The sequence below is a fragment of the Pseudophryne corroboree genome, unplaced genomic scaffold (assembly GCF_028390025.1).
Source record: "Pseudophryne corroboree isolate aPseCor3 unplaced genomic scaffold, aPseCor3.hap2 scaffold_1760, whole genome shotgun sequence".
Lineage (NCBI taxonomy): Eukaryota > Metazoa > Chordata > Amphibia > Anura > Myobatrachidae > Pseudophryne > Pseudophryne corroboree.
The window spans coordinates 1-16,408 of NW_026968398.1; the positions used below are offsets into that span (position 1 = coordinate 1).

The following is a 16,408-nucleotide window of genomic DNA, read 5'->3' on the forward strand; positions in this document are numbered from 1 at the left end:
CCGTCTGAGTTGGAATCATTACAGCAAGTGTCTCATCAGTAGAGTTGATATTTTGTCCTTGCTTCAACTGTAAAACAGTCTTGCAGTGTTTAGCTTGTAAAAAGTGACCACAGAAGCTAAAATATGACAGTAATTATGATAACATTGTTGCTGTTGTTTTTTAAACCTTTTCTATCACCGTGGACAGCTTATTCAAGTGCCATCTGGCATGCATGTTCCTTTGTTGCTCATCATTCATCACCAAAAATGATTTTCTTTTTCAATTCTTATGACTGTACTGATTGTATTGAATAAAATCCACATCTAGCATAAACAATTAATGCTGCAAAGAGCTCCAGTGGCGCAATTGGTCAGCGCGTGAAACTTATAAGACAGTATCTGTTGAGCAATGCCAAGGTTGTGTGTTCAAGCCTCACCTGGAGCATTTTTGTATACAGTTTTTTTTCCTTTTCTTATGTCATTAGTCATTGATTATAAACTGCTACCTTAATATTTAATATGATATTACAAAGGATGGAAGAAAGAAAAAAAGAAAAAACACAAACATGATTGTGCATTTAAGTTGTCAGCACACATCTGCTTTGGTTCAAATGCACTGCATATCTTCCTTCAGTCAGCCAACAAAACAGCAATGGAAAAGATTAACATACTGTTGGTAAAGCAGTTGCATCAAATTGATTTTCTGCAATATAGCATGATAATCCATACTTACAGCTCTGGATAGTACCAGCACATTTCTTGCTGGACTTGGTAATGCAAAGAACACAGTAAACAGCTTCACTTTTTTTAAAAAATAAATAATTGACTATTAAAAACCTAACAGTCTTAAATAAGGACATCAGTAAGCACCACTGGCATAATGGATAAGGCACTGTTCTCCTAAGCCAGTGGTTGTGGGTTTAAGTCCCGTCTGAGTTGGAAGTCATTACAGCAAGTGTCTCATCACTAGAGTTGATATTTTATCCTTGCTTCAACTGTAAAACAGTCTTGCAGTGTTTAGCTTGTAAAAAATGACCACAGAAGCTAAAATATGACATTAATTAGGATAACATTGTTGTTGTTGTTTTTTAAACCTTTTCTATCACAGTGGACAGCTTATTCAAGTGCCATCTGGCATGCATGTTCCTTTGTTGCTCATCATTCATCACCAAAAATGATTTTCTTTTTCAATTCTTATGACTGTACTGATTGCATTGAATAAAATCCACATCTAGCATAACCAATCAATGTTGCAAAGCGCTCCAGGGGCGCAGTTGGTCAGCACGCGGTACTTATAAGACAGTATCTGTTGAGCAATGCCGAGGTTGTGAGTTCAAGCCTCACCTGGAGCATATTTGTATACTGTTTTTTTTCCTTTTCTTATGTCATTAGTCATTGATTATAAACTTGTAGCCTTAATATTTAATATGATATTACAAAGGATGGAAGAAAGAAAGAAAAAACACAAACATGATTGTGCATTTAAGTTGTAAGCACACATCTGCTTTGGTTCAAATGCACTGCATATCTTCCTTCAGTCAGCCAACAAAACAGCAATGGAAAAGATTAACATACTGTTGGTAAAGCAGTTGCATCAAATTGATTTTCTGCAATATAGCATGATAATCCATACTGACAGCTCTGGATAGTACCAGCACATTTCTTGCTGGACTTGGTAATGCAAAGAACACAGTAAACAGCTTCACTTTTTTTCAAAAATAAATAATTGACTATTAAAAACCTAACAGTCTTAAATAAGGACATCAGTGAGCACCACTGGCATAATGGATAAGGCACTGTTCTCCTAAGCCAGTGGTTGTGGGTTTAAGTCCCATCTGAGTTGGAAGTCATTACAGCAAGTGTCTCATCAGTAGAGTTGATATTTTATCCTTGCTTCAACTGTAAAACGGTCTTGCAGTGTTTAGCTTGTAAAAAGTGACCACAGAAGCTAAAATATGACATTATTTATGATAACATTGTTGTTGTTGTTTTTTAAACCTTTTCTATCACCGTGGACAGCTTATTCAAGTGCCATCTGGCATGCATGTTCCTTTGTTGCTCATCATTCATCACCAAAAATGATTTTCTTTTTCAATTCTTATGACTGTACTGATTGTATTGAATAAAATCCACATCTAGCATAACCAATTAATGCTGCAAAGAGCTCCACTGGCGCAATTGGTCAGCGCGCGAAACTTATAAGACAGTATCTGTTGAGCAATGCCGAGGTTGTGTGTTCAAGCCTCACCTGGAGCATCTTTGTATACAGTTTTTTTCCTTTTCTTATGTCATTAGTCATTGATTATAAACTGCTACCTTAATATTTAATATGATATTACAATGGATGGAAGAAAGAAAGAAAACACACAAACATGATTGTGCATTTAAGTTGTCAGCACACATCTGCTTTGGTTCAAATGCACTGCATATCTTCCTTCAGTCAGCCAACAAAACAGCAATGGAAAAGAATAACATACTGTTGGTAAAGCAGTTGCATCAAATTGATTTTCTGCAATATAGCATGATAATCCATACTGACAGCTCTGGATAGTACCAGCACATTTCTTGCTGGACTTGGTAATGCAAAGAACACAGTAAACAGCTTCAATTTTTTCCCCAAAAATAAATAATTGACTATTAAAACCCTATCAGTCTTACATAAGGACATCAGTAAGCACCACTGGCATAATGGATAAGGCACTGTTCTCCTAAGCCAGTGGTTGTGGGTTTAAGTCCCGTCTGAGTTGGAAGTCATTACAGCAAGTGTCTCATCACTAGAGTTGATATTTTATCCTTGCTTCAACTGTAAAACAGTCTTGCAGTGTTTAGCTTGTAAAAAATGACCACAGAAGCTAAAATATGACATTAATTATGATAACATTGTTGTTGTTGTTGTTGTTGTTGTTGTTGTTTTTTAAACCTTTTCTATCACAGTGGACAGCTTATTCAAGTGCCATCTGGCATGCATGTTCCTTTGTTGCTCATCATTCATCACCAAAAATGATTTTCTTTTTCAATTCTTATGACTGTACTGATTGTATTGAATAAAATCCACATCTAGCATAACCAATTAATGCTGCAAAGTGCTCCAGTGGCGCAATTGGTCAGCGCGCGGTACTTATAAGACAGTATCTGTTGAGCAATGCCGAGGTGGTGAGTTCAATCCTCACTTGGAGCAGCTTTGTATAATGTTATTTTTTTCCTTTTTTTATGTCATTAGTCATTGATTATAAACTGCTACCTTAATATTTAATATGATATTACAAAGGATGGAAGAAAGAAAGAAAAAACACAAACATGATTGTGCATTTAAGTTGTCAGCACACATCTGCTTTGGTTCAAATGCACTGCATATCTTCCTTCAGTCAGCCAACAAAACAGCAATGGAAAAGATTAATATACTGTTGGTAAAGCAGATGCATCAAATTGATTTTCTGCAATATAGCATGATAATCCATACTGACAGCTCTGGATTGTACCAGCACATTTCTTGCTGGACTTGGTAATGCAAAGAACACAGTAAACAGCTTCACTTTTTTTCAAAAATAAATAATTGACTATTAAAAACCTATCAGTCTTAAATAATGACATCAGTAAGCACCACTGGCATAATGGATAAGGCACTGTTCTCCTAAGCCAGTGGTTGTGGGTTTAAGTCCCGTCTGAGTTGGAAGTCATTACAGCAAGTGTCTCATCACTAGAGTTGATATTTTATCTTTGCTTCAACTGTAAAACAGTCTTGCAGTGTTTAGCTTGTAAAAAATGACCACATAAGCTAAAATATGACATTTATTATGATAACATTGTTGTTTTTGTTTTTTAAACCTTTTCTATCACCGTGGACAGCTTATTCAAGTGCCATCTGGCATGCATGTTCCTTTGTTGCTCATAATTCATCACTGAAAATTATTTTCTTTTTCAATTCTTATGAATGTACTGATTGTATTGAATAAAATCCACATCTAGCATAACCAATTAATGCTGCAAAGTGCTCCAGTGGCGCAATTGGTCAGCGCGCGGTACTTATAAGACAGTATCTGTTGAGCAATGCCGAGGTGGTGAGTTCAATCCTCACTTGGAGCAGCTTTATATAATGTTATTTTTTTCCTTTTTTTATGTCATTAGTCATTGATTATAAACTGCTACCTTAATATTTAATATGATATTACAAAGGATGGAAGAAAGAAAGAAAAAACACAAACATGATTGTGCATTTAAGTTGTCAGCACACATCTGCTTTGGTTCAAATGCACTGCATATCTTCCTTCAGTCAGCCAACAAAACAGCAATGGAAAAGATTAATATACTGTTGGTAAAGCAGTTGCATCAAATTGATTTTCTGCAATATAGCATGATAATCCATACTGACAGCTCTGGATAGTACCAGCACATTTCTTGCTGGACTTGGTAATGCAAAGAACACAGTAAACAGCTTCACTTTTTCCTCAAAAATAAATAATTGACTATTAAAAACCTAACAGTCTTAAATATGAGCATCAGTAAGCACCACTGGCATAATGGATAAGTCACTGCCCTCCTAAGACAGGGGTCCAAGTTCCATATGGGGTGGAAGTCATTACAGCAAGTGTCTCATCACTAGAATTGATATTTTATCCTTGCTTCGACTGTAAAACAGTCTTGCAGTGTTTAGCTTGCAAAAAATGACCACAGAAGCTAAAATATGACATTTATTATGATAACATTGTTGTTGTTTTTTTTAAACATTTTCTATCACCGTGGACATCTTATTTAAGTACCATCTGGCATGCATGTTCCTTTGTTGCTCATCATTCATCACCAAAAATGATTTTCTTTTTCAATTCTTATGACTGTACTGATTGCATTGAATAAAATCCACATCTAGCATAACCAATCAATGTTGCAAAGCGCTCCAGTGGCACAATTGGTCATCGCGCGGTACTTATAAGACAGTATCTGTTGAGCAATGCTGAGGTTGTGAGTTCAAGCCTCACCTGGAGCATCTTTGTATACTGTTTTTTTTTCCTTTTCTTATGTCATTAGTCATTGATTATAAACTTGTAGCCTTAATATTTAATATGATATTACAAAGGATGGAAGAAAGAAAGAAAACACACAAACATGATTGTGCATTTAAGTTGTCAGCACACATCTGCTTTGGTTCAAATGCACTGCATATCTTCCTTCAGTCAGCCAACAAAACAGCAATGGAAAAGAATAACATACTGTTGGTAAAGCAGTTGCATCAAATTGATTTTCTGCAATATAGCATGATAATCCATACTGACAGCTCTGGATAGTACCAGCACATTTCTTGCTGGACTTGGTAAAGCAAAGAACACAGTAAACAGCTTCATATTTTTTCAAAAAATAAATAATTGACTATTAAAAACCTATCAGTCTTAAACAAGGACATCAGTAAGCACCACTGGCATAATGGATAAGGCACTGTTCTCGTAAGCCAGTGGTTGTGGGTTTAAGTCCCATCTGAGTTGGAAGTCGTTACAGCAAGTGTCTCATCAGTAGAATTGATATTTTATCCTTGCTTCAACTGTAAAACAGTCTTGCAGTGTTTAGCTTGTAAAAAGTGACCACAGAAGCTAAAATATGACATTAATTATGATAACATTGTTGTTGTTGTTTTTTAAACCTTTTCTATCACTGTGGACTAAACCTTTTCTATCACTGTGGACAGCTTATTCAAGTGCCATCTGGCATGCATGTTCCTTTGTTGCTCATCATTCATCACCAAAAATGATTTTCTTTTTCAATTCTTATGACTGTACTGATTGTATTGAATAAAATCCACATCTAGCATAACCAGTTAAAGCTGCAAAGAGCTCCAGTGGCGCAATTGGTCATCTTGCGGTACTTATAAGACAGTATCTGTTGAGCAATGCCGAGGTTATGAGTTCAAGCCTCACCTGGAGCATCTTTGTATACTGTTTTTTTTTCCTTTTCTTATGTCATTAGTCATTGATTATAAACTGCTACCTTAATATTTAATATGATATTACAAAGGATGGAAGAAAGAAAGAAAAAACACAAACATGATTGTGCATTTAAGTTGTCAGCACACATCTGCTTTGGTTCAAATGCACTGCATATCTTCCTTCAGTCAGCCAACAAAACAGCAATGGAAAAGATTAACATACTGTTGGTAAAGCAGTTGCATCAAATTGATTTTCTGCAATATAGCATGATAATCCATACTGACAGCTCTAGATAGTACCAGCACATTTCTTGCTGGACTTGGTAATGCAAAGAACACAGTAAACAGCTTCACTTTTTTTCAAAAATAAATAATTGACTATTAAAAACCTATCAGTCTTAAATAAGGACATCAGTAAGCACCACTGGCATAATGGATAAGGCACTGTTCTCCTAAGCCAGTGGTGGTGGGTTTAAGTCCCGTCTGAGTTCGAAGTCATTACAGCAAGTGTCTCATCACTAGAGTTGATATTTTATCCTTGCTTCAACTGTAAAACAGTCTTGCAGTGTTTAGCTTGTAAAAAATGACCACAGAAGCTAAAATATGACATTTATTATGATAACATTGTTGTTGTTGTTGTTGTTGTTGTTGTTGTTTTTTAAACCTTTTCTATCACCGTGGACAGCTTATTCAAGTGCCATCTGGCATGCATGTTCCTTTGTTGCTCATCATTCATCACCGAAAATGATTTTCTTTTTCAATTCTTATGAATGTACTGATTGTATTGAATAAAATCCACATCTAGCATAACCAATTAATGCTGCAAAGTGCTCCAGTGGCGCAATTGGTCAGCGCGCGAAACTTATAAGACAGTATCTGTTGAGCAATGCCAAGGTTGAGAGTTCAAGCCTCACCTGGAGCATCTTTGTGTAATGTTTTTTTTCCTTTACTTATGTCATTAGTCATTGATTATAAACTGCTACCTTAGTATTTAATATGATATTACAAAGGATGGAAGAAAGAAAGAAAAAACACAAACATGATTGTGCATTTAAGTTGTCAGCACACATCTGCTTTGGTTCAAATGCACTGCATATCTTCCTTCAGTCAGCCAACAAAACAGCAATGGAAAAGATTAATATATTGTTGGTAAAGCAGTTGCATCAAATTGATTTTCTGCAATATAGCATGATAATCCATACTGACAGCTCTGGATAGTACCAGCACATTTCTTGCTGGACTTGGTAATGCAAAGAACACAGTAAACAGCTTCACTTTTTTTCAAAAATAAATAATTGACTATTAAAAACCTATCAGTCTTAAATAATGACATCAGTAAGCACCACTGGCATAATGGATAAGGCACTGTTCTCCTAAGCCAGTGGTTGTGGGTTTAAGTCCCGTCTGAGTTGGAAGTCATTACAGCAAGTGTCTCATCACTAGAGTTGATATTTTATCTTTGCTTCAACTGTAAAACAGTCTTGCAGTGTTTAGCTTGTAAAAAATGACCACATAAGCTAAAATATGACATTTATTATGATAACATTGTTGTTGTTGTTTTTTAAACCTTTTCTATCACCGTGGACAGCTTATTCAAGTGCCATCTGGCATGCATGTTCCTTTGTTGCTCATCATTCATCACTGAAAATTATTTTCTTTTTCAATTCTTATGAATGTACTGATTGTATTGAATAAAATCCACATCTAGCATAACCAATTAATGCTGCAAAGTGCTCCAGTGGCGCAATTGGTCAGCGCGCGGTACTTATAAGACAGTATCTGTTGAGCAATGCCGAGGTGGTGAGTTCAATCCTCACTTGGAGCAGCTTTATATAATGTTATTTTTTTCCTTTTTTTATGTCATTAGTCATTGATTATAAACTGCTACCTTAATATTTAATATGATATTACAAAGGATGGAAGAAAGAAAGAAAAAACACAAACATGATTGTGCATTTAAGTTGTCAGCACACATCTGCTTTGGTTCAAATGCACTGCATATCTTCCTTCAGTCAGCCAACAAAACAGCAATGGAAAAGATTAATATACTGTTGGTAAAGCAGTTGCATCAAATTGATTTTCTGCAATATAGCATGATAATCCATACTGACAGCTCTGGATAGTACCAGCACATTTCTTGCTGGACTTGGTAATGCAAAGAACACAGTAAACAGCTTCACTTTTTTCCAAAAATAAATAATTGACTATTAAAAACCTATCAGTCTTAAATAATGACATCAGTAAGCACCACTGGCATAATGGATAAGGCACTGTTCTCCTAAGCCAGTGGTTGTGGGTTTAAGTCCCGTCTGATTTGGAAGTCATTACAGCAAGTGTCTCATCACTAGAGTTGATATTTTATCTTTGCTTCAACTGTAAAACAGTCTTGCAGTGTTTAGCTTGTAAAAAATGACCACATAAGCTAAAATATGACATTTATTATGATAACATTGTTGTTGTTGTTTTTTAAACCTTTTCTATCACCGTGGACAGCTTATTTAAGTGCCATCTGGCATGCATGTTCCTTTGTTGCTCATCATTCATCACTGAAAATGATTTTCTTTTTCAATTCTTATGAATGTACTGATTGTATTGAATAAAATCCACATCTAGCATAACCAAATAATGCTGCAAAGTGCTCCAGTGGCGCAATTGGTCAGCGCGCAGTACTTATAAGACAGTATCTGTTGAGCAATGCCAAGGTGGTGAGTTCAATCCTCACTTGGAGCAGCTTTGTACAATGTTTTTTTTTCCTTTTTTTATGTCATTAGTCATTGATTATAAACTGCTACCTTAATATTTAATATGATATTACAAAGGATGGAAGAAAGAAAGAAAAAACACAAACATGATTGTGCATTTAAGTTGTCAGCACACATCTGCTTTGGTTCAAATGCACTGCATATCTTCCTTCAGTCAGCCAACAAAACAGCAATGGAAAAGATTAATATACTGTTGGTAAAGCAGTTGCATCAAATTGATTTTCTGCAATATAGCATGATAATCCATACTGACAGCTCTGGATAGTACCAGCACATTTCTTGCTGGACTTGGTAATGCAAAGAACACAGTAAACAGCTTCACTTTTTTTCAAAAATAAATAATTGACTATTAAAAACCTATCAGTCTTAAATAATGACATCAGTAAGCACCACTGGCATAATGGATAAGGCACTGTTCTCCTAAGCCAGTGGTTGTGGGTTTAAGTCCCGTCTGAGTTGGAAGTCATTACAGCAAGTGTCTCATCACTAGAGTTGATATTTTATCTTTGCTTCAACTGTAAAACTGTCTTGCAGTGTTTAGCTTGTAAAAAATGACCACATAAGCTAAAATATGACATTTATTATGATAACATTGTTGTTGTTGTTTTTTAAACCTTTTCTATCACCGTGGACAGCTTATTCTAGTGCCATCTGGCATGCATGTTCCTTTGTTGCTCATCATTCATCACTGAAAATGATTTTCTTTTTCAATTCTTATGAATGTACTGATTGTATTGAATAAAATCCACATCTAGCATAACCAATTAATGCTGCAAAATGCTCCACTGGCGCATTTGGTCAGCGCGCGAAACTTATAAGACAGTATCTGTTGAGCAATCCCAAGGTTGTGAGTTCAAGCCTCACTTGGAGCATCTTTGTGTACTGTTTTTTTTTTCCTTTTCTTATGTCATTAGTCATTGATTATAAACTGCTACCTTAATATTTAATATGATATTACAAAGGATGGAAGAAAGAAAGAAAAAACACAAACATGATTGTGCATTTAAGTTGTCAGCACACATCTGCTTTGGTTCAAATGCACTGCATATCTTCCTTCAGTCAGCCAACAAAACAGCAATGGAAAAGATTAACATACTGTTGGTAAAGCAGTTGCATCAAATTGATTTTCTGCAATATAGCATGATAATCCATACTGACAGCTCTGGATAGTACCAGCACATTTCTTGCTGGACTTGGTAATGCAAAGAACACAGTAAACAGCTTCACTTTTTCCTCAAAAATAAATAATTGACTATTAAAAACCTAACAGTCTTAAATATGAGCATCAGTAAGCACCACTGGCATAATGGATAAGTCACTGCCCTCCTAAGACAGGGGTCCAAGTTCCATATGGGGTGGAAGTCATTACAGCAAGTGTCTCATCACTAGAATTGATATTTTATCCTTGCTTCGACTGTAAAACAGTCTTGCAGTGTTTAGCTTGCAAAAAATGACCACAGAAGCTAAAATATGACATTTATTATGATAACATTGTTGTTGTTTTTTTTAAACATTTTCTATCACCGTGGACATCTTATTTAAGTACCATCTGGCATGCATGTTCCTTTGTTGCTCATCATTCATCACCAAAAATGATTTTCTTTTTCAATTCTTATGACTGTACTGATTGCATTGAATAAAATCCACATCTAGCATAACCAATCAATGTTGCAAAGCGCTCCAGTGGCACAATTGGTCATCGCGCGGTACTTATAAGACAGTATCTGTTGAGCAATGCTGAGGTTGTGAGTTCAAGCCTCACCTGGAGCATCTTTGTATACTGTTTTTTTTTCCTTTTCTTATGTCATTAGTCATTGATTATAAACTTGTAGCCTTAATATTTAATATGATATTACAAAGGATGGAAGAAAGAAAGAAAACACACAAACATGATTGTGCATTTAAGTTGTCAGCACACATCTGCTTTGGTTCAAATGCACTGCATATCTTCCTTCAGTCAGCCAACAAAACAGCAATGGAAAAGAATAACATACTGTTGGTAAAGCAGTTGCATCAAATTGATTTTCTGCAATATAGCATGATAATCCATACTGACAGCTCTGGATAGTACCAGCACATTTCTTGCTGGACTTGGTAAAGCAAAGAACACAGTAAACAGCTTCATATTTTTTCAAAAAATAAATAATTGACTATTAAAAACCTATCAGTCTTAAACAAGGACATCAGTAAGCACCACTGGCATAATGGATAAGGCACTGTTCTCGTAAGCCAGTGGTTGTGGGTTTAAGTCCCATCTGAGTTGGAAGTCGTTACAGCAAGTGTCTCATCAGTAGAATTGATATTTTATCCTTGCTTCAACTGTAAAACAGTCTTGCAGTGTTTAGCTTGTAAAAAGTGACCACAGAAGCTAAAATATGACATTAATTATGATAACATTGTTGTTGTTGTTTTTTAAACCTTTTCTATCACTGTGGACTAAACCTTTTCTATCACTGTGGACAGCTTATTCAAGTGCCATCTGGCATGCATGTTCCTTTGTTGCTCATCATTCATCACCAAAAATGATTTTCTTTTTCAATTCTTATGACTGTACTGATTGTATTGAATAAAATCCACATCTAGCATAACCAGTTAAAGCTGCAAAGAGCTCCAGTGGCGCAATTGGTCATCTTGCGGTACTTATAAGACAGTATCTGTTGAGCAATGCCGAGGTTATGAGTTCAAGCCTCACCTGGAGCATCTTTGTATACTGTTTTTTTTTCCTTTTCTTATGTCATTAGTCATTGATTATAAACTGCTACCTTAATATTTAATATGATATTACAAAGGATGGAAGAAAGAAAGAAAAAACACAAACATGATTGTGCATTTAAGTTGTCAGCACACATCTGCTTTGGTTCAAATGCACTGCATATCTTCCTTCAGTCAGCCAACAAAACAGCAATGGAAAAGATTAACATACTGTTGGTAAAGCAGTTGCATCAAATTGATTTTCTGCAATATAGCATGATAATCCATACTGACAGCTCTAGATAGTACCAGCACATTTCTTGCTGGACTTGGTAATGCAAAGAACACAGTAAACAGCTTCACTTTTTTTCAAAAATAAATAATTGACTATTAAAAACCTATCAGTCTTAAATAAGGACATCAGTAAGCACCACTGGCATAATGGATAAGGCACTGTTCTCCTAAGCCAGTGGTGGTGGGTTTAAGTCCCGTCTGAGTTCGAAGTCATTACAGCAAGTGTCTCATCACTAGAGTTGATATTTTATCCTTGCTTCAACTGTAAAACAGTCTTGCAGTGTTTAGCTTGTAAAAAATGACCACAGAAGCTAAAATATGACATTTATTATGATAACATTGTTGTTGTTGTTGTTGTTGTTGTTGTTGTTGTTTTTTAAACCTTTTCTATCACCGTGGACAGCTTATTCAAGTGCCATCTGGCATGCATGTTCCTTTGTTGCTCATCATTCATCACCGAAAATGATTTTCTTTTTCAATTCTTATGAATGTACTGATTGTATTGAATAAAATCCACATCTAGCATAACCAATTAATGCTGCAAAGTGCTCCAGTGGCGCAATTGGTCAGCGCGCGAAACTTATAAGACAGTATCTGTTGAGCAATGCCAAGGTTGAGAGTTCAAGCCTCACCTGGAGCATCTTTGTATAATGTTTTTTTTCCTTTACTTATGTCATTAGTCATTGATTATAAACTGCTACCTTAGTATTTAATATGATATTACAAAGGATGGAAGAAAGAAAGAAAAAACACAAACATGATTGTGCATTTAAGTTGTCAGCACACATCTGCTTTGGTTCAAATGCACTGCATATCTTCCTTCAGTCAGCCAACAAAACAGCAATGGAAAAGATTAATATACTGTTGGTAAAGCAGATGCATCAAATTGATTTTCTGCAATATAGCATGATAATCCATACTGACAGCTCTGGATTGTACCAGCACATTTCTTGCTGGACTTGGTAATGCAAAGAACACAGTAAACAGCTTCACTTTTTTTCAAAAATAAATAATTGACTATTAAAAACCTATCAGTCTTAAATAATGACATCAGTAAGCACCACTGGCATAATGGATAAGGCACTGTTCTCCTAAGCCAGTGGTTGTGGGTTTAAGTCCCGTCTGAGTTGGAAGTCATTACAGCAAGTGTCTCATCACTAGAGTTGATATTTTATCTTTGCTTCAACTGTAAAACAGTCTTGCAGTGTTTAGCTTGTAAAAAATGACCACATAAGCTAAAATATGACATTTATTATGATAACATTGTTGTTTTTGTTTTTTAAACCTTTTCTATCACCGTGGACAGCTTATTCAAGTGCCATCTGGCATGCATGTTCCTTTGTTGCTCATAATTCATCACTGAAAATTATTTTCTTTTTCAATTCTTATGAATGTACTGATTGTATTGAATAAAATCCACATCTAGCATAACCAATTAATGCTGCAAAGTGCTCCAGTGGCGCAATTGGTCAGCGCGCGGTACTTATAAGACAGTATCTGTTGAGCAATGCTGAGGTGGTGAGTTCAACCCTTACTTGGAGCAGCTTTGTATAATGTTTTTTTTTCCTTTTTTTATGTCATTAGTCATTGATTATAAACTGCTAGCTTAATATTTAATATGATATTACAAAGGATGGAAGAAAGAAAGAAAAAACACAAACATGATTGTGCATTTAAGTTGTCAGCACACATCTGCTTTGGTTCAAATGCACTGCATATCTTCCTTCAGTCAGCCAACAAAACAGCAATGGAAAAGATTAATATATTGTTGGTAAAGCAGTTGCATCAAATTGATTTTCTGCAATATAGCATGATAATCCATACTGACAGCTCTGGATAGTACCAGCACATTTCTTGCTGGACTTGGTAATGCAAAGAACACAGTAAACAGCTTCACTTTTTTTCAAAAATAAATAATTGACTATTAAAAACCTATCAGTCTTAAATAATGACATCAGTAAGCACCACTGGCATAATGGATAAGGCACTGTTCTCCTAAGCCAGTGGTTGTGGGTTTAAGTCCCGTCTGAGTTGGAAGTCATTACAGCAAGTGTCTCATCACTAGAGTTGATATTTTATCTTTGCTTCAACTGTAAAACAGTCTTGCAGTGTTTAGCTTGTAAAAAATGACCACATAAGCTAAAATATGACATTTATTATGATAACATTGTTGTTGTTGTTTTTTAAACCTTTTCTATCACCGTGGACAGCTTATTCAAGTGCCATCTGGCATGCATGTTCCTTTGTTGCTCATCATTCATCACTGAAAATTATTTTCTTTTTCAATTCTTATGAATGTACTGATTGTATTGAATAAAATCCACATCTAGCATAACCAATTAATGCTGCAAAGTGCTCCAGTGGCGCAATTGGTCAGCGCGCGGTACTTATAAGACAGTATCTGTTGAGCAATGCCGAGGTGGTGAGTTCAATCCTCACTTGGAGCAGCTTTATATAATGTTATTTTTTTCCTTTTTTTATGTCATTAGTCATTGATTATAAACTGCTACCTTAATATTTAATATGATATTACAAAGGATGGAAGAAAGAAAGAAAAAACACAAACATGATTGTGCATTTAAGTTGTCAGCACACATCTGCTTTGGTTCAAATGCACTGCATATCTTCCTTCAGTCAGCCAACAAAACAGCAATGTAAAAGATTAATATACTGTTGGTAAAGCAGTTGCATCAAATTGATTTTCTGCAATATAGCATGATAATCCATACTGACAGCTCTGGATAGTACCAGCACATTTCTTGCTGGACTTGGTAATGCAAAGAACACAGTAAACAGCTTCACTTTTTTCCAAAAATAAATAATTGACTATTAAAAACCTATCAGTCTTAAATAATGACATCAGTAAGCACCACTGGCATAATGGATAAGGCACTGTTCTCCTAAGCCAGTGGTTGTGGGTTTAAGTCCCGTCTGATTTGGAAGTCATTACAGCAAGTGTCTCATCACTAGAGTTGATATTTTATCTTTGCTTCAACTGTAAAACAGTCTTGCAGTGTTTAGCTTGTAAAAAATGACCACATAAGCTAAAATATGACATTTATTATGATAACATTGTTGTTGTTGTTTTTTAAACCTTTTCTATCACCGTGGACAGCTTATTTAAGTGCCATCTGGCATGCATGTTCCTTTGTTGCTCATCATTCATCACTGAAAATGATTTTCTTTTTCAATTCTTATGAATGTACTGATTGTATTGAATAAAATCCACATCTAGCATAACCAAATAATGCTGCGAAGTGCTCCAGTGGCGCAATTGGTCAGCGCGCAGTACTTATAAGACAGTATCTGTTGAGCAATGCCAAGGTGGTGAGTTCAATCCTCACTTGGAGCAGCTTTGTACAATGTTTTTTTTTCCTTTTTTTATGTCATTAGTCATTGATTATAAACTGCTACCTTAATATTTAATATGATATTACAAAGGATGGAAGAAAGAAAGAAAAAACACAAACATGATTGTGCATTTAAGTTGTCAGCACACATCTGCTTTGGTTCAAATGCACTGCATATCTTCCTTCAGTCAGCCAACAAAACAGCAATGGAAAAGATTAATATACTGTTGGTAAAGCAGTTGCATCAAATTGATTTTCTGCAATATAGCATGATAATCCATACTGACAGCTCTGGATAGTACCAGCACATTTCTTGCTGGACTTGGTAATGCAAAGAACACAGTAAACAGCTTCACTTTTTTTCAAAAATAAATAATTGACTATTAAAAACCTATCAGTCTTAAATAATGACATCAGTAAGCACCACTGGCATAATGGATAAGGCACTGTTCTCCTAAGCCAGTGGTTGTGGGTTTAAGTCCCGTCTGAGTTGGAAGTCATTACAGCAAGTGTCTCATCACTAGAGTTGATATTTTATCTTTGCTTCAACTGTAAAACTGTCTTGCAGTGTTTAGCTTGTAAAAAATGACCACATAAGCTAAAATATGACATTTATTATGATAACATTGTTGTTGTTGTTTTTTAAACCTTTTCTATCACCGTGGACAGCTTATTCTAGTGCCATCTGGCATGCATGTTCCTTTGTTGCTCATCATTCATCACTGAAAATGATTTTCTTTTTCAATTCTTATGAATGTACTGATTGTATTGAATAAAATCCACATCTAGCATAACCAATTAATGCTGCAAAATGCTCCACTGGCGCATTTGGTCAGCGCGCGAAACTTATAAGACAGTATCTGTTGAGCAATCCCAAGGTTGTGAGTTCAAGCCTCACTTGGAGCATCTTTGTGTACTGTTTTTTTTTTCCTTTTCTTATGTCATTAGTCATTGATTATAAACTGCTACCTTAATATTTAATATGATATTACAAAGGATGGAAGAAAGAAAGAAAAAACACAAACATGATTGTGCATTTAAGTTGTCAGCACACATCTGCTTTGGTTCAAATGCACTGCATATCTTCCTTCAGTCAGCCAACAAAACAGCAATGGAAAAGATTAACATACTGTTGGTAAAGCAGTTGCATCAAATTGATTTTCTGCAATATAGCATGATAATCCATACTGACAGCTCTGGATAGTACCAGCACATTTCTTGCTGGACTTGGTAATGCAAAGAACACAGTAAACAGCTTCACTTTTTCCTCAAAAATAAATAATTGACTATTAAAAACCTAACAGTCTTAAATATGAGCATCAGTAAGCACCACTGGCATAATGGATAAGTCACTGCCCTCCTAAGACAGGGGTCCAAGTTCCATATGGGGTGGAAGTCATTACAGCAAGTGTCTCATCACT

General features: G+C 35.5%; 4 non-coding genes across 4 annotated transcripts; all 4 read left to right on the forward strand.

Annotated features, from left to right (window-relative positions):
• Window positions 1-3,064: 3,064 nt before the first annotated feature.
• TRNAI-UAU (transfer RNA isoleucine (anticodon UAU)) lies at window positions 3,065-3,157 on the forward strand. The gene is given in 2 exon segments: window positions 3,065-3,102; window positions 3,122-3,157. It is a non-coding gene; the product is annotated as a tRNA-Ile (tRNA).
• Window positions 3,158-3,969: 812 nt separating this feature from the next.
• On the forward strand, window positions 3,970-4,062 carry TRNAI-UAU (transfer RNA isoleucine (anticodon UAU)). The gene is given in 2 exon segments: window positions 3,970-4,007; window positions 4,027-4,062. It is a non-coding gene; the product is annotated as a tRNA-Ile (tRNA).
• A 3,560-nt stretch (window positions 4,063-7,622) lies between these two features.
• On the forward strand, window positions 7,623-7,715 carry TRNAI-UAU (transfer RNA isoleucine (anticodon UAU)). Its single transcript is given in 2 exon segments — window positions 7,623-7,660; window positions 7,680-7,715. It is a non-coding gene; the product is annotated as a tRNA-Ile (tRNA).
• A 6,276-nt stretch (window positions 7,716-13,991) lies between these two features.
• Window positions 13,992-14,084, forward strand: TRNAI-UAU (transfer RNA isoleucine (anticodon UAU)). Its single transcript is given in 2 exon segments — window positions 13,992-14,029; window positions 14,049-14,084. It is a non-coding gene; the product is annotated as a tRNA-Ile (tRNA).
• Window positions 14,085-16,408: the final 2,324 nt, after the last annotated feature.